The sequence below is a fragment of the Stomoxys calcitrans genome, chromosome 3 (genome assembly GCF_963082655.1).
Source record: "Stomoxys calcitrans chromosome 3, idStoCalc2.1, whole genome shotgun sequence".
In the NCBI taxonomy this organism is placed as follows: Eukaryota; Metazoa; Arthropoda; class Insecta; order Diptera; family Muscidae; genus Stomoxys; species Stomoxys calcitrans.
Window position 1 is genome coordinate 169,136,952 of NC_081554.1, and position 23,003 is coordinate 169,159,954.

Genomic DNA, 23,003 nt, shown 5'->3' on the forward strand with positions numbered 1-23,003 from the left:
TCAAGACCCCAGATCGGTTTATATGGCAGCTATATCAGGTTATGGAGCGATTTCAACCATACTCAGCACAGTTGTTGGAAGTCATATTAAAACACCTCATGCAAAATTTCAACCAAATCGGATAAGAATTGCGCCCTCTAGAGGCTGAAGAACTCAAGACCCCAGATCGGTTTATATGGCAGCTATATCAGGTTATGGAGCGATTTCAACCATACTCAACACAGTTGTTGGAAGTCATAACGAAACGTGTCGTGCAAAATTTCAGCCAAATCGGATAGGAATTGCGCACTCTAGAGGCTCAAGAAGTCAAGACCCCAGATCGGTTTATATGGCAGCTATATCTGGTTATGGACCGATTTGAATTATTTTCATCACAGTTGTTGGAAGTCATAACAAAACGTGTCGTGCAAAATTTCAGCCAAATCCGATAGGAATTGCGCACTCTAGAGGCTTAAGAAGTCAAGACCCCAGATCGGTTTATATGGCAGCTATATCTGGTTATGGACCGATTTGAATTATTTTCATCACAGTTGTTGGAAGTCATAACAAAACGTGTCGTGCAAAATTTCTGCCAAATCGGTTGAGAATTGTGCCCTCTAGCGCCTCAAGAAGTCATGATCCTAGATCGGTTTATATGGCAGCTATATCAAAACGTGGACCGATATAGCCCATTTGCAATCCCAACTGACCTACACTAATAAGAAGTATTTGTGCAAAATTTCAAGCGACTAGCTTTACTCCTTCGAAAGTTAGCGTGCTTCCGATAGACGGACGCACAAACGGACAGACGGACGGACGGACGTGCCTAGTTCGGGGTCTTAGACGAATATTTCGAGAGGTTACAAACAGAATGACGAAATTAGTATACACCCATCCTATGGTGGAGGGTATTCAAATTTTTGCAAAAATTTTTTGTGGATACTTTGAGTAAACCTAAAGACCAGCCATTCATTTACTTGTTAGTCTTAACCTGTCTTCTACCTTTGGACACCAAAGCTCCATAGTTAGTCGTAGCTATCCTTTTATGGAAATTTTGCATGTTTGTCTATACTTAAAAACACCACATTTGAATGACTACAAATGATTGCGACTCATAGTGGTGATTGCCATGCAGTATGTATGTGCTTCAATATATCCAGAGGCCAATGAGCTAATGCGCTGTTTGTCGCTTGTAACACAACAGCACCCTTCAATATGGCAAAATTTAATTACATGCTGTAAATCGTAAATCTAATTTGATAGCGTAACAGAAATAACTTAATTTCTGTAGCAATAATAATGTTATACAGCGTGAAAATAAAATAAAAAAAAAATACAAGTTAAAAAATGGCAAAAAAAAATGGTTTTGAGTCAATCAACAAAATCCGTATGAAGAGAAATAAAAGTAAAATGAGAGACAATAAGGTGGGTCAAAAATAGGGGTTTTTAAAAAGTATTTGGAGCAGAACTAGAAGAAAAGCATGGGGATAAAAGCCAAACCCATTCTCAAATCAACTCAACCATTAAGGTTTAAAAGTTATATGAGAACCATAATTGGAGTCGAAAATTTCGTACAAAATTGCAAAAAAAAATATTAAGTCGAATATCCCCTAAACCAGTGGAGATATTGTGGACCTCAAGCGGACTATTTATAAGGATTTTGGAGCACCATCTAGAAAAAAAGGTTGGAAATCGGACCAAAAACGAAGATTTGGCAGCCCCAACAATTTTTTGAAATACCGAGTTGACCTACTTTTGGAGCCTGCCAAAAGGCGTCCGGACAACCGAGGGCCTCTATCTCGCTAACACCTCAGCCCTAAACATTCCTAATTTCCCGTTCTCACACCGCATATTATACCCACCAGAAAAGGATTGGAGTATACTAATCTAGTCATTCCGTTTGTAACACTTCCAAATATTGCTCTAGGACCCCATGCAAATGGCAAATTTTGCCCATGAACTTTCCACTAAGGAACAGGGGCAAACTTCTCAAATAGCAATGAGTACAGTCCGATTCAAGTTTAAGCTCAATGATAAGGGGCCTCCTTTTTATAGACGAGTCCGAACGGCGTGCCGCAGTGCGACACCTCTTTGGAGAGAAGTTTTACATGGTATATTACCTCACTAATGTTGCCTGCATTAGGAGGGGAAAACCACGGCTGAAAATTTTTTCTGATGGCCTCGCCAGGTTTCGAACACAGGCGTTGAGCGTTGTAGGCGGACATGCTAACCTCTGCGCCACGGTGGCCTCCTCTGGGACCCCAAAAGAGACTCTACATTCTAGGTCGATCAAGCCATGTCGCCCGTCCTTCTGTCGAATTCACGATAGCGGTCGAACGAGTAAAGCTAGCCGGTTGAAGTAGTTTTGCGTGGATACCTACTATTGTTGTAGGTTATTGGCGATTGCAAATGGGCCATATTGGTTCAGATTTGGATATAGCTCCCATATCAACCAATCTCCCGATTTGACTTCTTGAGCCACTGGAAGCCGCAATTTTTGTCTGATTTGGCTGAAATTTTGCAAATCGGTCGATAACCCGGTCCAAATCGGTCGATAACCCGATATAGCTCCCATATAAACCGATCTCTCGATTTGACTTCTTTAGCCCATGGAAGCCTCAATGTGGTGTTCTGTAATGACTTTCAACAGCTGTGCCAAGTATGGTTCAAATCGGTCTATAGCCTTTTAGAGCTCCCATATAAACCAATCTCTCGATTTGATTTCTTGAGGCCTGGAAGCCCCAATTTTTGTCTGATTTGGCTGAAATTCTGCACATAGTGTTCTGTTATGACTTTCAACTAATGGGCCAAGTACGGTCCAAATCGGTCGATAGCCTGATATAGCCTCCATTTAAACCGATCTTCCGATTTGACTTCTTGAGCTCCTGGAAGCCTAGATTTTTGTTCGATATGCCTGAAATTTTGCATGTGGTGTTCTGTTATGACTTTCAACAGCTGTGCCAAGTATGGTTCAAATCGGTCTATAGCCTTGTAGAGCTCCCATAGAAACCGATCTCCCGATTTGACTTCTTGAGCCCCTGTAAACCGCAGTTTTTATCCGATTTGGCTGAAATTTTGCATATAATGTTCTGTTATGACTTTCAACTACTGTGCCAAGTGCGGTCTAAATCGGTCTATAACCTGATGTAGCTCCCATATAAACCGATGTCCCGTTTTGACTTCTTGAGGCCTGGAAGCCTCAATTTTCATCCGATTTGGCTGAAATTTTCCACGCAGCGTTCTGTTATGACTTTCAACATCTGTGCGGGGTACGATCTAAATCGGTGCCCAACCTGATATAGCTCCCATATAAACCGATCCCTCGATTTGACTTCTTCAGCCCCTGGAAGCCGCAATTGTCTTTCTGTGCCAAGTATGGTGCAAATCGGCTTATAGCCCGATATAGCTCCCATATAAACCGACCTCCCGATATGAATTCTTGAACCCCTACAAGTCGCAATTTTTATCCAATTTGGCTGAAATTTTTCACATAATGTTCAGTTATGGTTTCCAACAACTGTGCACAGTATGGTAGAAATCGGTCAAGAAGATCACAGAGCTCCCATATAAACCGATCTCCCGATTTGACTTCTTAAACCCTTACAAACCGCGATTTTTATCTGATTTGTCTGAAATTTTGCATGTAGTCTCCTGGTATGACTTTCAACCACTGTGCTTTTACATGTTTTTAGTATTTGTTTTTTTTCGATTTTCTCCCACTGTGCGTCGTCGTACAGCTCACACAGTTCTTGGTTCATATGACGCTGATACTCACCATCAATGCAAACTTGTCCATAAATTTTACTAAAAAACATTCTCTCAAACACTGCAAGCACAAAGGCGTCTGCTTTCACAAGCACCAATGCTTCGGAACCATATATCAAGACGAATAGAATCAGTGTCTTGAAAAGTGTAATCTTCGTCTATCGAGAGGTGGCCTTGTTTCTGAACTGCTGGGGAGGAGACTTCTTCCGCCGACCGGCTGTCCGGCTGTCGCCTCTGGTCTTAAATAGTTCAGCGCGCAACCCATCGGTTCCTGCTGCCTAGTTCTTCTTGAGTCGACCCGACCGAACTTTGTACGCTCTTACTTGTTTTCTATTCGTTTTTTTTCGATTTTCTCCCACTGTGCGTCGTCATACAGCTCATACAGTTTGTGGTTCACGCTGATACTCTCCATCAATGCAAACTTGTCCATAAATTTGACTAAAAAATACTCTCTCAAACACTGCAAGCACAAAAGCGTCTGCTTTCACAAGCACCAATGCCTCGGAACCATATATCAAGACGAATAGAATCAGTGTCTTGAATAGTCTCATCTTCGTCTATCGAGATGTGGCCTTGTTTCTGAACTGCTAGGGAGGAGACTTCTTCCCCTGTGGTTGGCACATGCCGTCTTGTACCAATCATCGGGAATGCGTTCTTCTGCTCTATACGTTCAGATGGCGCAGACATGCTTATGCATGCGCCTTATCAGGCTGTCGCCTACGGTCTTAAATAGTTCAGCGGGCAACCCATCGGTTCCTGCTGTCTAGTTCTTCTAAAGTCGGTTCACTGTTACTTGGCCCTCATTCTGTCTAACAGGAAAACATTCTGTACCATCATCAGGAATAGGTTCAGCGGTATCCCCCCTTCGCCGCCATCGTTGAATCGTTGGCACCAGCAGCTGAATAAAATGTTATTTCCATATTCTCAGCACACTATCTGCATCAGTTACCAGATTTAATTCTTTGTCTCTGCAGAAGGATGTGCCTGCACCAAAGCCATCAGGTTGATGTTTAATTCTTTGGTAGAATTTCCGGACTTTGTTCTGACTCCTCCCCATCTCAATTCGCTTAAACTCACGACTTTCCATTTCCTTTCTTTTCTCTCGATACCTCTCCTTCATCTGCCACGTAGGTACTGGATGCAGGCTTGCTCTTGGTCGTACCATTGGTCGTACCATGGGTCGTACCATGGGTCGTACCGTGGGTCGTACCATGGGTCGTACCATGGGTCATACCATGGGTCGTACCATGGGTCGTACAATGGGTGGTCGTACATGGGTTTCTTGGGAAAAAGTTCTGGTACCCAAGTATGGATTTCGCAGCATTTTTGGCATTGGTTTCCCACTACCCCGTTACATCATCCGAACAAGGAGTGCTTTCATCAAGCAGTGGGGTCAGTTGAGTGGAGTATGCCATTGCCATATGTTGTGTTTGCAGCTTTTCAATGCCCAGTTTCCGTGCAGTATCAGATCATACGTCTCTCGCCGTACTCAAACGGGTGTGAACCTATACTGCAACAAGGTAATGATCCGAATCTATTTTCACTCCACGGATTGATCGTACATCTAACACGCTGAACGAATGCATTCCATCTTTCACAGCGTGATCAATTTGGTTCCTAGTGATTTGATCGGGTGACAACCATGTGGCTTGGTGAATAATTTGGGGGATTTACCTTTCAACTGTTGGACCAAAGATGTCTTTCTTCCCTATCTTGGCATTAAAATCTCCCAGAATAATTTTAAAATCATGAGCAGGGCAGCGGTCATATTCTCCCTCTAGGCGCTCGTAGCAAATATCCTTGACATGCTCGTCCTTGTCTTCCCTCGGGGCATGGGCACACATAAGACTGATGTTGAAGAATTTGGCTTTTATGAGGATTGTGGCAAGCCTCTCATCCATCGGAGTAAAGCTTGAGACAAGGTGTTTCAGTCTACGACTAACCACAAATCCACATTATATGGTAGCTGTATCAGGTTCTGAACCCATTTCTACCATACTTTGCACAGTTGTTCAAGGTCAAAATAAACCACTTCTTCAAAATTTCAACCAATCAGTTCATATTGCGCCCTCTAGCGGTTCAAGAAATAAAGATCCGTCGATTCATTACCTGTGAATCTCCCATATAAACCGAAATCGGATCTTTACTTCATGAGCCGCTAGAGGGCGCAATTGTTAACCGAGCCGGCTGAAATTTAGTATGGAGTGCTTTATTAACCGATTTGGCTGAAAATTTGCATGAGGTGCACTGGTTTTACCATCAACAGCTGTACCAACTGTGGCCTTAATGGGTTTACAACCTGGCATAGCTCCCACACAAACCTGATCTCCCGTTTTCATTTCTTGAGTAACTTTTATCTGATTTGATCCCAAACGGTTCATAACTCGGTATAGCTCAAATAGCATAGCAATTCTTATCCATTATACTTTATTTGCCTACAAAGAGATATCGGGCAAAGAACTTGACATATGCGATCTATGGATAAAAATTTATTAATATTAATGTAAATTTTCATTAATCATAGGAAAATGTTTATTAATTCTAATAAAAATTTATTAAAACTTATGAAAAATTTCATAAATCATAGGAAAATTGTTTATTTCGTTTTTAGACCTAACGTTTAGCCATATAACTTATATAACTGAAGAAAATTTTCATTAATTTTAATAAAAATTTACTAAAATCTATGAAAATTTTCATTAATAATAGGAAAATTTTAATTAATTTCAATCAAAATGTATTAAAATTTATGAAAAGTTTCATAAATCATAGGAAAATTGTTTATTTAGTTTTTAGAACTAACGTATAACCATATAACTAATATAGTAGCGTATATAAGATTCGGCACGGCCGAACTTAGCATGTTTTTGCCTGTTTTTTGAAGGACTTGATTTGAAAAATAATTTTTTTATATAACCTTTCATGAAACAAGTTTACATAGTTGAAGAGAATTTTCTTTAAGTTGAAACAAAAATTTATTAAAATTAATGAAAATTTTCATTAATCATAGGAAAATGTTTATTAACTTTAATAAAAATTTATTAAAATTTATGAAAAATTTCATAAACCATAGGAAAATTGTTTTAGTTTTTAAAACTAACGTATAACCATATAACTTATATAACTGAAAAAAATTTTCATTAATTTTAATAACAATTTACTAAAATCTATGAAAATTTTCATTAATCATAGGAAAATTTTCATTAATCATAGGACATTTTTCATTAATCATAGGAAAATTTTCCTTTAACTTTTAAATTAAAATTTTCCGAGGTTCATGTGCGAAAAATTGCGACAGTGTTAAGATTTCCATAAAGCAATTTTGTTTAAATTGAAAAAAATGTCCCTAATTTAAATGAGAAAATCCACAAATTTTTTAATAATGTCATTAATATTAGTAAATTTTTCTTTAAATTTAGTACAGCATATATTTAGACAAATTTGCTCACTCATAATTCTTAATTCTCCAATGTTTTGATTTTTATAAATGTGTGTAATTTTTTAAAGCCCTCCATAAGTTTCGGCACCTCCTAAGGTTATATGACATGGCCAAAAAATTGCTTCGACTGCTGTGTATATGCATGTGTGATGTTTCTGTAATTGTATTTATAACTGCATTGCGTGTGAAAACTGAATTAAAATTTTCAACTAAAAACGAATAAAAGCTCACACTCCAACACAAATTGAAGTGGAATGGCAGAAAACTCAAAAAAAAAAACATGCACGAAATAAACTTTAATTTCTAAAGAATCGCAAAATCAATAGCAGCAGCAAAATACTTTCAAGCAAACATGTAGAAGAAGGTATTGAGGCATACAACTCAACGTATCCTTCAAACTCAAATGAGAAGGAGGGTGGTGTTTATGGTACTGAAATCAAATACAAGGAAAAAGAGACAGAAAGAGCAACACAAATCTCCCCAAGTTTTTGGCTGTGAACACTTAATTAGTAAAAATAAACAAGTTAATGAATCTGCAGGTTTATATTGGAGAGATAGTGAAAAATACAGGTAGCAACTTATAATTTTAACAAGCTCTAAACTTTGCAGCACCACACCTTTATTTGTTATTTCTTTGGCAATTTTTGCTCATTTGCCAAAAGGATATGTTGACTGTTTTAGTCGTTTTATCAGTGCAATTATTTGGAAGGAGTCTCAAATATAAGAGGGACACTGTACACCCATATTTGTTATAGTTTTTTGGAAGGGATTGAAAAAATTGTTTAATTAATGCCACATTTTGTGGTCTAATGAGCTAATATTTGTAGTAAAGGTAACTAAGCTTATAATCAATAATTAAGAAAAAAAAAATAAAAACAAAAATGTAAGATCATCCTGGCCGCCACCATATTTTTGTGGTGGGTATAGAACTCAATTATCGCACAAAACAAATCGAGTTTATACTGCGAATTTGAAATCGTCTACCTCTAGTAAAAGCAGAACTCCTGCACATACAGTTATCCGAAAGCTCTCAACCCAACGCCTAAAAACCGAAGCCGCCGGGGTTTTCTGTCTGATTACTGGGATGACTTGCAGACAACTACAGCGGACGCATCTTTAGTCACTTTCCCATCCCTGGAGGGTCGCAAGATTTCAAGACGCTGCGACTTTCTGTCTGCCTTCCCTGGGGTATTGTCAACAGCTCCAGCGACTGAGTCTTCAGCCCTTCTCGAATCCCAAGAGAATTGCCATGACGCGTTTTTTTCTCTATATCTTGGGATCTTGCCGATAGCCCGAGAGACTGCACCTTCTGACCCCCTTAAACCCCTAAAGGATTGTGACATCATCATACCTCAGTTTTAGATCGGAAACGTGCCAACAACTCCATTGAAATTCTGGAGACTGCTGTTTCCGAAGTTTGCGACGTCGCGTTTTCACCACTTTACCTTGGGAATTGCTAAAAGCTCTGGTGGTCTTGCCTTCTGCCTTTCTCGAACCCTTAAATGCTTGCGAAATCTCCAAATCGCAGGTCTACTAAACTGGTTTCGCTCTGCAGTAAGCCGTTCGGACTCGACAATAAAAAGGAGGTCCCCTACCAAATCCATTGATGTAGTCTTCTGGGTTTCTCAAACCCTTAAAGGCATGCGAGATCCTCAAACGCTGATATTAACCTGAAGGCTTGCCAACAGTTACAATGAAAGTCTAAAGGCTGCGTCTTTCGTCCCTCGCGAAACCCTTCAATATTGCGTCATCTACAGACGCTACGGCAACCTATATTGGGGGTTTGCCGGTAGCTACTGCGAACCAAATGGCTTTCTGGTAGTCTTACCTGGGAGATTGCCAAAAGCTCCAGCGAAACAAAGAGGACTGTGACTCCGCGTTTTTTCCAGTCTGCAGCTTGCGGACAACCTCAGCGACTGTGTCTTCTGTCCTTCTCGAACCTTGGCGTCTTGCAGATAACTCTCCAATGTTTTGGAGAGTCTTTTGTCCCTTGTGAAACCCTTGAAGACGCTACGATTACCTACATTGGGGGCTTGCCGGTACCTCATGCGAAACGACTATCTGGTAGTCTAACCTGGGAGATTGCCAAAAGCTCCAGCGAAACAAAGAGAACTGTGACATCGCGTTTTTTCCATTCTATAACTTGAAAGCTTGCGGACAACCTCAGCGACTGTGTCTTCTATTCTTCTCGAACCTTGGCGTCTTGCAGATAACTCCAGAGACTGCACTTTCTGACCTTCTTAAACTCCTCAAGGATTGTGTGCCAGTTTTAGATCGGAAGCTTGCCAACAACTCCAGTGAAAATCCGGAGACTGCTGCGATTGCGACGTCGCGTTTTCACCTCTTTACCTTGGGGATTGGTGAAAGCTCTAGCGATGTTGTCTTCTGTCCTTCTCGAACCCTTGAAAGCTTGCAAGATCTACAAATCTCAGGTCTATTAAACTGGTATCGCTCTGAGGGAAGTGCCGAGTCCGAACGGCAATAGAAACGAGGTCCCTTGCCGCTCCATTGATGTTGTCTTCTGGGCTTCTCGAACCCTTAAAGGCGTGCGATATCCTCAGTCGATGATATTAACCTGAAGGCTTGCCACCATTTACAGTGAAAGTCTAAAGACTGCGTTTTTCGTCCCTCAAAGATTGCGGCATTTACAGACGCTACGGCTACCTTCTTTTGGGGGCTTGCCGGCAGCTCCAGCGAACCCTACGACTTTTTGTTTGTCCGCACTGGGAGATAGCCGAAAAATCCAGCGAAGCACTGACGAGTGTGCCAGACTTTAATTTGGAAGCTTGCGGACAACCTCGGCGACTGTTTTGTTCATTCTCAAACCCCTCGAGGCTTGCGAGACCTCCAGATGTTTGATTTAGTTTGCCGACTGCTCCTGTTAATATCCATCGACTCCATCTTTCTTCACTTTTAAGCCCTGAAGGGTTCTGTCATCCACAGACGCTGCGATTTGCTGTCGGGCTAACGTGGAAGCTTGCCGGCGGCTCCCACGACCTCGTCTCTATGTCTACCTACCCTGGTAGCTTGCCGTTGGCTTCCACAACCCCGTCCTTATGTCCTTTTAAGCCCCTGGAGGTTTATAACATCTTCAGATGCTGCAACATTCTGTCTGTCTACCCTGGTCGCTTGTCGTCGGCTTCCACGACCTCCTCTTTCTGCCCTTTTAAGCCTTTAGAGGTTTGTAACATCTCCAGATTCGGCGACTTGCTGTCTGACTATCCCCGAGCCCTGTCGAAAACTCCAAAAGCTAAAACTTTTGTTCTTCTCGAACGCGTAGAGGATTAAGACGCCGCGTTTTTCTCGTATTAACCTTGAAGTTGCAGCGACTGCGTCTGGCGTCCTTCTAGAGACGTAGAGACGTAGACGTGCAAGATCCCTGAGCGATGATTTTAGCATTGAAGCTTCTTTCCTCCTCAATTCACTAAGGCTTGCTAGATCGCTACAACAGTGATTTTAGTATTGAAAATAGCTTCTTCCACCTTTCTGTATAATTGCGAAATTTTCAGATGCTTGCGAATTTATTTCTGCCTAAACCTGGTAGCTTGCCGACAATTCTAAAGACTGCGTCTTCTGTTCTCCTGGAAAACGTAAAGAATGGCAACACCTTCGGAGGACGTGTTTTTCCCTCCTTTTTTGCCTTTTGACTTCCAGCTTGATTCAGCGAACACGTCTTTCGGCTCTTTCTTCAGCTTGTTTCCTCCTCAAGTTCCTGTATAATGGCGACATTTTAGGATGCTTGTGAAATTTTTTCTGCCTACCCTGGTGGCTTGCCGACAGTTCAAGCGACAACGTTTTCTCTCCTCCTGGAACCCGTTGAAATTGGCAACAACTTCAGACGCCGTGTTTTTCTCGCCTTCTTTGCCTGTTGACTTCCCGCTAGCTCCAGCGAATGCGTCTTTTGCCTATTGCGATCCCTAGTTTGATTGCAGCATCTTCAGGAGCTAGCGATTTTCCATCTGCTTGTCCTGGGGATTGATCAGGGGACTACATCCTCTATCCTCTTTGGAGGAATGCGACATCTCCAAACGTTGCGTTGTTTCCCCCCGTTTTTAGCTTCAGCTGCAACGAACGCGTCTTCCAAATCTTTTAATTTCCCTGTACGATTGCGAAATAACCATTTGCATGTTCGCCGACAGCCCCAATGTACGTTTCTTTCCCGAACTCCTGGAGAAATGCGATATCATCAGGAACCGAGTTCTTTCGCTCCCTAAAGGTGTCTGTCCGCTTCCTCGAGGGATAGCGTAAACGTGCGATTCTGCCTTTCTCGAACTTCTGGAGCAAAGCGACTCCAAAACCAACGCCTGCGTCTAGCATCTTTCTAGAACGCGTAGAGGCTTACGAGACCACCGGATGATGATTTTAGCATTGAAGCTTGCCTCCTCCTCGAGTCCCTGTATCATGGCGACATTTCCAGACGCCTGCGAATTTGTCTGCCTAACCTGTTGGAACGGCAACATCTTCAGACGCTGTGTTTTTCTCGTCATTTTTATTGGTGACCTGCCGCAAGCTCCAGCGAACGCATCTTTCGCCTCTTTTGTTCCCTTGTATGATTGTGAAATCTTCAGGCGAATGCGAATTTCTGCCTGCCTGCCTGCCCTGGAAAGTTACGGACAGCTCGGACGACTACATCCTCCATTTTTTTTAGCTTGCAGTTTTACCGCCAGCCTCAGCTTAAATGAACGCGTCTTCCGAATCTCCAAGCGCTGCGATTTTTACTGTTTTAAGCTTGCAGTTTTACCGCTAATTTCAGCTTCAACCCCGTATGATTGCGCCACCTCTTTCCAAACGCTGCGTTTTTCCCGTCTTTAGCGTAAAGGCTTGCCGCTGGCTTCAGATTCAGCTTCAACGAACGCGTCTTCCGAAGCTTTTGTTTCCCTGTGTTATTGCGACATCTTCTTAGGCTCCAGCTCTTTCCCTTTACTAAGCTTGCATGTTCGCGGCCAGCTCCAATTAACGTTTCTTTCCCGAATATATCACCAGAAACAGAATCCGCTTTCTCAAGCTCTTGAAGGATTGCGTTAACGTGCGATTCTTTTTTCCAGGTGACTTCCCACTAGCTCCAGCGAGCGATCTCCGGCTCTTTCGATCCGATTCGAGGATTGCGATATCTTCAGGCGCTTGCGAATTTCAGTCTGCCTCCCTTGGGGCTTTACGACAGCTCAGACGACTACATCCTCCATCCTTCTCAACGACCGGAGTAATGCGAAATTTTCAAACACTGCGTTTTTCCCGTAATTAGCTTAAAGTCTTGCCGCTAGCTTCAGCTTCAACGAACGCGTCTTCCGAATTCCCAAACGCTGCGTTTTTTACCGACAGCTCCAATTAACGTTTTTTTCTCGAACTCCTGAAGAAATGCGATATCACCAGAAACAGAGTTTTTCGCCCCCTTGTCCGCTTTCTCAAGCTCTTGAAGGATTGCGTGAACGTGCGGTTATTTTTTCCAAGTGACTTCCCGCTAGCTCCAGCGAATAATCTTCGGCTCTTTCGATCCCATTTATGATTGCGACATCTTCAGGCGCTTGCGAATTTCCGTCTGCTTACCCTGTGGCTTTACGACAGCCAAGGCGACTCATTTCTCCATCCTTCTCAACGCCCGGAGGAATGCGAAATCTCCAAACGCTGCGTTTTTCCCGTAATTAGCTTAAAGTCTTGCCGCTAGCTTCAGCTTCAACGAACGCGTGGGGATTCGGAAGCCCCAAACGCTGCGTTTTTTACCCACAGCTCCAATGAACGTTTTTTTCTCGAACTCCTGGAGAAATGCGATATCACCAGAAACAGAGTTTTTCGCCCTTTTCTCTTGAAGGAATTCTTGAACGTGCGGTTCTTTTTTCCTGGTGACTTCCCGCTAGCTCCAGCGAACAATCTCCGGCTCTTTCGATCCGATTCGAAGATTGCGACATCCTCAGACGAATGCGAATTTCAGTCTGCCTACCCTGTGGCTTAACGACAGCTCAGGCGACTACATCCTCCATCCTTCTCAACGCCCGGAGGAATGCGAAATCTCCAAACGCTGCGTTTTTCCCGTAATTAGCTTTAAGTCTTGCTGCTAGCTTTAGCTTCAACGAACACGTCTTCCGAATCCCCAAACGATGCGTTTTTTACCCACAGCTTCAATTAACGTTTTTTTTTTACGAACTCTTGGAGAAATGCGATATCACCAGAAACAGATTTTTTTCCGCCCCTTATCCGCTTTCTCGATCTCTTGAGGGAATGCTTGAACGTGCGGTTCTTTTTCCCTGGTGACTTCCCGTCCCTACTTCCCTACTTTCTCCATCCTTCTCAACGTCCGGAGGAATGCGAAATTTCCAAACGCTGCGTTTTTCCCGCAATTAGCTTAAAGTCTTTCCGCTAGCTTCAGCTTCAACGAACGCGTCTTCCGAATCCCCAAACGCTGCGTTTTTTACCTACAGCTCCAATTAACGTTTTTTTCTCGAACTCCTGGAGAAATGCGATATCACCAGAAACAGAGTTTTTTCGTCCCTTGTCCGCTTTCTCGAGCTCGTGAAGGATTGCGTGAACGTGCCTTTCTTTTACCCGGTGACTTCCCGCTAGCTTAAGCGAACAATCTCCGGCTCTTTCGATCCCTTTTAAGATTGCGAAATCTTGGGGCGCTTGCTAGGGTAACTAGGGGATCCCTATAACCCCCAGGTGGACATATTGACCGATCGCTACAATATGGAACTTAAATGAAAGGATTGAGGTAATAGAGTTCAGATCTGACATATATATTAGGGACCAGAGAAAATCACGAATATGATATCAAAATGTGGAACCAAGTGTCAGGGTTACCATCCCACCCCAACTAGATTTATCGGGGTCATATTATTGGAGCAAGGATCTATCATCAACATTTTCTGCCAAGTGTTTAGGCCACGTTCCCCCCCAAAAACCCTTTGAACAGGGATACCCCAAACCGGGAACGTCTCACAGGAAAGGTTTTTTTTGGAGGAAACTATGGGTTGCCCAAAAAGTAATTGCGGATTTTTTAAAAGAAAAAAAAAAACTTAGAATGAACTTTAATCAAATATACTTTTTTTTACACTTTTTTTCCAAAGCAAGCTAAAAGTAACAGCTGATAACTGACAGAAGAATGAATGCAATTACAGAGTCACAAGCTGTGAAAAAAATTGTCAACGCCAACTATATGAAAAATCCGCAATTACTTTTTGGGCAACCCAATACTTTCCCTAAAGAGTTTCTATAGACTCAGATTTCTAAATACCTTTCACAAGATTTCCTATAGGCTAAAAAATTTAGACACGTTTTTGAAAAGACTAAAGACTAAGGCTATTTTGATGACTTTTATCTACCCATAAAAATTTGGAAAAAAAAAACCAAAAATTTGGGTCAATATTTTTTTTTTGAAAAAAAATTTTTTTTTTTTTTTAATTTTTTCTAATCCATTTCAATGCTGAAAAGGGTTACCATTGGAGATTAATCCTTTAATTTATGATTCTTAGCTGTCAGCTTAACCTCACCAACACAAAGCAGATATAGAACTACCAAAAAGGACATTGACACACCACATTAGCAGAGACATGGCAGCTGTTAGGCAAAATGCCAAACGAGACAAAACCCACCCTTACACTCAAAGCATACCAAAAGATGTTAAGGGTCCCACTCAAAAACGAAAAGATGGAAAAGAAATTACACAGCTTTCTTTTTTTTTTTTTGTACGCCAAAGAAAGGCAAATTACATTATGGTTTAGTTAGAGGAACTTTTATAAGTTTTTGGCTCATTATTTGTATGCCAAAGGACCAAAGATATCAAAGAGTAAGAGGGCGAGAGAGAGGGGGGGAGCGGGAGAAAGAGGGAGAGCGAAAGAGACCGAAAAGTGCTTATAAAAAACCCTTAGAACTTTCAAGATAGTTGATATTAAAATTTTTCTTCTGGTGCTTTTAAAAGACCTTGCAGATTTTTTTTTTCTTCTGCACTTCTGTTCCACATAAGATTTTTATCTAACCAGCAAAGAGATGAAGAAGTAGAAAAAACAAAATCACCAAAATATCAAATTCTTTGGCTTTGCTGCTTAATCAAAACTTTAAAATGAAATCAAAGAATTTCTTAATTTACTTGGGCTAAACAAGATGGTGGTTTAGCTAGTGGGGGTTTAGCCAGAGACCGGCAAGTCCACCAAACTGGGATTTAAAAACGGATTACAAGAATTCTACAAAACATGAGTTTGCGGTGTGTTGTTGCTTGGCCAAGAAAATCCCTTAATTTATTTGTGTTTAAGCAAAAGCCACAATCGTCCCTCAAAACAGCTGCAGTTGTAGTTGCATTTTCACATGCATACATGCAGCACTTGTTTTTGCGGCATCTTTGGTTGTGAATGTTGTAGATGTTCTGGTTACCAAGTGGGTGGAATATGTAGAACAACAAACTCCAAGTAGCAGCAGCTCCTTTGATAAGAAATACAAAGCAAACAAAAAAGTCATACAGAAAAACAGCCTCGCAGGGAAGGAGAAAGAAATCGCAGACAGTAGCAAGGACTTTTAGCAACTTCAGACAGCGACAAAGGCGAAAAAGATGGGAAGTGTTAAAATACAAACACCCTTTGAAACACAAACACACACAACTACACACTCTAAGGCTGCATCCTTGTGCCTCACTTACACCCATAAAAGATGCAATGTTTACTTTGTATCAGCAAATAAATGCGACTGTTTCAATAATTGTGTGTGTCTCTACTATGTGGTGGTGGTGTGGTGAGTGTGTGTGTGTGTGTGAATATTTTAATGCGACATTAGAAATATCCCTATAATAAATAGGATTATTATGCTAATCCTGTTCTAACAACCTTTATAAACACAAAAGTAACTTCCATCACACGCCTTCTTTCAACCATGGATGATTTTCCTACCCCCTCCCCAAGCATTGCCAACAAAACACATTTCCTTATAGAAAACTTCAACATTTAAACAAAATGACAAAGAAACTGTCTCATGCATAAAACAGTTATATGTTAAAGCAGAGTACCACAATACAGAAACTTGAAGAAGTAAAATCGCGTTAAGTCTTATATACCCTCCACCAGGCATAGCATTTGATACTTAAAATGAATTTTCAAATATATAGGAGACACTTCTTCAGATACAGATGGACTGTACTTGTCATGTCTATACGAAGTCAGTCAAATAATATCAATAATATATAATAATATCAAATAATATCCGCAATTACTTTTTGGGCAAACCAATAGTTGCGCCCCCTAGAGGCTAAAGAAGTCAAATCAAAGGATCGTTGTATAAGGAAGCTTGGTAGCTTTCATATATCCCGGTGGTTCGCTTGGCTTCCCCCTTTTTTGATACCCACTTTTTAGTGTAGGAATTTCAAAGGCCTTGGAATTGCGTACAAAATTTCAGAAATCGGTCTCCTACTGTAAAGAAAGTACCAAATAGTACCAAAGTACCAAATAGCCCAATACATATTGTCAAGGTATAAACGAATCGCAATTTTGTGCATTTTATTTAGCTCACCTTATAAAGAAAGTACCATTTTGTATGTTTTAGTACCAATTTTGCACTTTTTTTGGTACCAAAATGTACGAATTTTGAATGGATCCTTTAGACACCCATTATTCATTTCCTTCTTGTAACAACATGCCAAATTTCAAACCTCAAACCTTCATCTGGAAATAAAGTACCAAATGGTACCAGTTTTGGTACCAAAATGTATGAATTTTTTAAAGATCATTTAGTCCCCCCATCATATATTTCTTAGTTGTAACTACATGCTAAAATTTCAGACCTTTAGCTTCATCTAAGAAAAAAGTACCAAATGGTACCTATTTTGGTACCAAAATGTATGAATTTTTAAAAGATCATTTAGTCCCCCTATCATATATTTCTTAGTTGTAACTACATGCTAAAATTTCAGACCTCTAGCTTCATCTAAGGAGAAAGTACCAAATGGTACCAGTTTTGGTACCAAAATGTATGAATTTTTTAAAGATCATTTAGTCCCCCCATCATATATTTCTTAGTTGTAACTACATGCTAAAATTTCAGACCTCTAGCTTCATCTAAGAATAAAGTACCAAATGGTACCAATTTTGGTACGAAAATGTGCTAACGGGGAATAGGTCATCTAGTCACCCCATATTTATTTCTTAGTTGTACCCACATACCAAACATTAGACCTCTAGCAAAAATGCAAAATTTGCCCATGTACATTCTATTAAAGAACAGGGACAAACTTCTCACATATCAATGAGTGCAGCCCGATTCAAGTTTAAGCTCAATGTCCGAACGGCGTGCCGCAGTGCGACACCTCTTTCGAGAGAAGTTTTACATGACATAGTACCTCACAAATGTTGCCAGCATTAGAAGGGGAAAACCACCGCTGAAAATTTTTTCTGATGGTCTCGCCAGCATTCGAACCCAGGCGTTCAGCGCCATAGGCGGATATGCTAAGCTCTGCGCTATGGTGGCCTCCTAAGATCTTTAGCACCATCTGTAAAAAAAAAGTGACAAATGGTACCAATTTTGGTACAAAAATGTACGAATTGTTAATAGATCATTTAGTCATCCTTTGGTCATTTAGTCATATTTTCTACATGCCAAATTTCAGACATCAAGATCCATGTGAACAGAAAGTACAAAATGGTACCAATTTTGGTACAAAAATGTACGAATTTCGAATAGATCATTTAGGCATCCATCATATATTTCGTACATGCCAAATTTCAGACCTCTTGCTACATCTGTAAAAATAGTACAAAATGGTACTAATTTTGGTACCAAAAAGTACGAATTTTTAATAGATCATTTAGTCATCACTCATATATTTCCTAATTGTACCTGCATGCCAAATTTCGGACCATAAATTTTTTCACCATACCTCATTTTTTCGAGACGCTCTTTAAGTTGAACAAATTTGTACCATTTCGTACTTTTTAGTACCTAAACGTACGAGCATCCCCAAATCCAGCCTTATTCCGTGCCTGTAACCCAAGACCAACATTCATGCAAAATTTTAATTTGAGCCCCAGAATATAATTCTAGCCCTTTCCGTTCGCACCGAGCAAATATGTACCATTTCGTACATTTTAGTACCTAAACGTACGAATATGAACAAATCGAGCCTTATTCCGTGCCTATAAACCAAGACCAACATGCGTGCAAAATTTCATGATTCTAAATTTAGCCGTTTGGGTTTTTTTGCCCTTTAGCTCACCTTATACCAAATTTCAGACCTCTTGCTCCATCTGTAAAAATAGTACAAAATGGTACCAATTTTGGTACCAAAAAGTACGAATTTTGAAAAGATCATTTAGTCATCAATCATATATAGTTGTACCTGCATGCCAAATTTCGGACCATAAATTTTTTCACCATACCTCATTTTTTCGAGACGCTCTTTAATTTGAGCCCTAGAACATAATTCTAACCCTTTCCGTTCGCACTGGGCAAGCATATATGTACCATTTCGTACTTTTTAGTACCTACACGTACGAACATCCCCAAATCCAGCCTTATTCCGTGCCTATAACCCAAGACCAACATTCGTGAAAAATTTTTATTTGAGCCCTAGAACATAATTCTAGCCCTTTCCGTTCGCGCTGGGCAATTGTGTACCATTTCGTACTTTTTAGTACCTAAACGTACGAATATCACCAAATCGAGCCTTATCCCGTGCCTATAACGCAAGACCAACATTCGTGGAAAATTTTTATTTGAGCCCTAGAACATAATTCTAGCCGTTTCCGTTCGCACTGGGCAAGAATATATGTACCATTTCGTACTTTTTAGTACATAAACGTACGAGCATCACCAAATCCAGCCTTATTCTGTACCTATAACCCAAGACCAGCATTCGTGCAAAATTTCATGATTCTAGATTTAGCCGTTTGGGTTTTTTTGCGCTTTAGCTCACCTTATACCAAATTTCAGACCTCTTGCCCCATCTGTAAAAATAGTACAAAATGGTGCCAATTTTGGTACCAATAAGTACGAATTTTTAATAGATCATTTAGTCATCACTCATATATTTCCTAGTTGTAACTACATGCCAAATTTCGGACCATAAATTTTTTCACCATACCTCATTTTTTCGAGACGCTCTTTAATTTGAGCCCTAGAAAATAATTCTAGCCCTTTCCGTTCGCACCGGGCAAATATTTACCATTTCGTACTTTTTAGTACCTACACGTACGAACATCCCCAAATCCAGCCTTATTCCGTACCTATAACCCAAGTCCAACATTCGTGGAAAATTCGGGTCATGCAAAATTTCAGACTAATCGGATAATAATTACGTCCGCTGGGGGTGCAAAGAATCAAAATCCGAGATCGGTTTGTATGGCAGCTACATCAGGTTATGAACTCATTTGAATCATACTTGGCATATCTTCTGGAAATTAAAACAAAATGACTCATGCCAAATTTTAGTCAAATCGGATTAGAATTGCGCCATCTAGAGGCTCAAGAAGCATAATGGGAAGATCGATTTATATGGGAGCTATATCAAGATATGAACAGCAAAGAACCCTTTTTGGCTTAGTAATTGGAAGTTAAAGCATATCACCTCATGCCAAATTTTAACCAAATCGAATAAGAATTGCGCCATCTAGCGGCCCAAGAAGTCAAATTTGAAGATCGGTTTATATGGCAGCTATGTTAGGTAATGAACCAATTTAAATTATTTTTAACTCGGATATTGAAAGTACATGCGAAACACCTCATGCGAAATGTTAAGCAAATCGAAAAAGAATTGCGCCCTCTAGCGGCTCAAGAAGTCAAATTTGAAGATCGGCTTATATGGCAGCTATATCAGGTAATGAACCAATTTAAACCATTTTTAGCTCGGATATTGAAAGTACATGCGAAACACCTCATGCGAAATGTTAAGCAAATCGAAAAAGAATTGCGCCCTCTAGCGGCTCAAGAAGTCAAATTTGAAGATCGGCTTATATGGCAGCTATATCAGGTAATGAACCAATTTAAACCATTTTTAGCTCGGATATTGAAAGTACATGCGAAACACCTCATGCGAAATGTTAAGCAAATCGAAAAAGTATTGCGCCCCCTAGCGGCTCAAGACGTCAAATTTGAAGATCGACTTATATGGCAGCTATATCAGGTAATGAACCAATTTAAACCATTTTTAGCTCGGCTATTGAAAGGACATGCGAAACACCTCATGCGAAATGTCAGCCGAATCGAAAAAGAATTGCGCCCTCTAGCGGCTCAGGAAGTCAAATTTGAAGATCGGCTTATATGGCAGCTTTATCAGATAATAAACCAATTTGACCCATTCTTAGCTTGGTTATTGAAAGTACATGCGAAACACCTCATGCAAAATTTTAGCCAAATCAGACAAAAAAATGCGCCCTCTAGAGGTTTAAAAAGTGAAAATCGAATCTCGGTTTATATGGTAGCTATATCAAGCTTTAAACCGCAAAGAACCTTTCTTAGCTCAGTTATTGGAAGTCAAAGCCAAACACCTCACGCCAAATTAAATAAGAATTGCGCCCTCTAGCGGCTCAAGAAGTCAAATTTGAAGAAGGTTTATATGACAACTATATCAAGTAAAGAACCAATTTGAATCATTCGTGGCTCAGTTATTGAAAGTTAAAGCAAAAAACCTCCTGCAAAATTTCAGCCAAGTCAGATAAGAACTACGCCCTCTAGGGGTTAAAAAAGTCAAAATCCGAGATCGGTTTATATGGCGGCCATATTAGGCTATAGACCGATTTGAACCATTCTTGACACAGTTATTGAAAGTTAAAGCAGAAAACCTCATGCAAAATTTCAGCCAAATCAGATAAGAACTGCGCCCTCTAGGGGTTAAAAAAATCAAAATCCGAGATCGGTTTATATGGCGGCTATATTAGGTTATAGACCGATTTGAACCATTCTTGGAACAGTTATTGAAAGTCAAAACAAAACACCTTACAGTTATTGAAAGTTAAAGCAGAAAACCTCATGCAAAATTTCAGCCAAATCAGATAAGAACTGCGCCCTCTAGGGGTTAAAAAAATCAAAATCCGAGATCGGTTTATATGGCGGCTATATTAGGTTATAGACCGATTTGAACCATTCTTGGCATAGTTATTGAAAGTCAAAACAAAACAACTTACGCAAAGTTTCAGTCAAATCAGATAAGAACTGCGCCCTCTAGGGGTTAAAAAAGTCCAAATTCGAGACCGGCTTATATGGCGGCTATATTAGGTTATAGACCGATTTGAACCATTCTTGGCACAGTTATTTTAAAGTCAAAATAAAATACCTTACGCGAAGTTTCAGCCAAATCAGAGAGAGAGAGAGAGAACTGCGCCCTCTAGAGGCTCAAAAAGTCAAGATCCCAGTTCGGTTTATATGGCAGCTATATCAGGTTAAGAACCGATTTAAAACATTCTTGGCACAGAACATAACACCACATGCTAAATTTCAGCCGAATCGAATACGAATTACGCCCTCTAGCGGCTGAAGAAGTCCAGATGCCAGTTCAATTTAAATGGCAGCTATATCAATACATGGACCGATGTGGCCCATTTATAACCCTAGCTTTACTCTTTTGGAAGTTCTCGTGCTTTCGACAAACGGAGGGACATGGTTAGATCGAAAAAACAGCCGTAGCTCAGAGGTTAGCACGTCCTATGCTAACCTCCTATGGCGCTAAACGCCTGGGTTCGTGTTCGAATCCTGGCGAAACCATCAGAAATATGTTCAGTAGTGGTTTTCCCCTCCTAATGCTAGCGACATTTGTGAGCTACCTTGCCACGTAAAAACTTCTCTCCAAATAGGTGTCGCCCTGCGTCACGCCGTTCGGACTCGACCATAAAAAGGGGGCCCCTTATCATTGAGCTTAAACTTGAATCGAACTGCACTCATTGATATGTGAGTATTTTGCCCCTGTTTCTTAGCGGAATGTTCATGGGCAAAATTAGCAATTTACAAGTAAAAGCGAGTTAAGTCCGGCTGCGCCGAATCTCATATGCCCTCCACCATAGATCGTATTTCTCGAGTTATTTGCCCCATATCAGTAGTTTGGTGGACTGCTATGGAGACAAAGTGCAACATAAGCACCATACAACAGGTTCAGAGAACATGTTGTCTTGGCATAGGCGGAACGATGGGGACCACGCCCACTAAGGCACTAGAGACTTTTCTAGATATTCGCCCCATTGACATACATTGACTTAGGGCGATGGGAGAATAGATTTAGGATGAGAGCAGCTCATACCATCGCGGTATAATCAAGGCGACGAAGGAAGGAAGAAAAAGAAGAGGTTTCCGATCGGATACCTGATATGAACCTTGAAGGCGAGTGCGAGGCACTGCTGCCATCGGCACAGACTTGGACTGACGTAACCCTAGTATTGCCATCTGGAAGATCATGTTACACGGATGGATCAAAGCTCGATGACAGAGTGGGCCTGGGGGTCTACATTGAGAACCCAGAGACTAAGATCTGTTTTAAACTGCCTGACCATAATATGGTCCTGCAGGCGGAGATCAGGGCGATCACGGAATGCGTGAAGTGGTGTCGGCCTAACGCGAGGACGTCGAGTGTGAATATCTTTACCGACGGTAAAATTGCCATAAAAGCAATAACAACCATAAAAGCAATAACTTCTTGAGTCCCTGGAAGCCTAAATTTTTGTCCGATTTTGCTGAACTTTTGCACAGAACTTTTGATCTGTTATGATTTTCAAGAACTGTGATAAGTACGGTCTAATATTTAAAATTTTAATATAGCTCCAATATAAACACCGATCTCCCGGTTTGACTGCCTGAGGCCTTGAAAGCCGCAATTTTTGTCCAATTTGACTGAAATTTTGCATGTGGTATTCCGTTATGACTTCCAAAT

General features: G+C 40.8%; 1 protein-coding gene across 1 annotated transcript in view; it reads right to left on the reverse strand.

The window, feature by feature from the left end:
* Positions 1 to 23,003, reverse strand: part of LOC106084977 (semaphorin-1A) — a 1,175,174-nt gene that overhangs the window by 1,010,742 nt on the left and 141,429 nt on the right. The gene's annotated exons all lie outside the window — the stretch shown is intronic.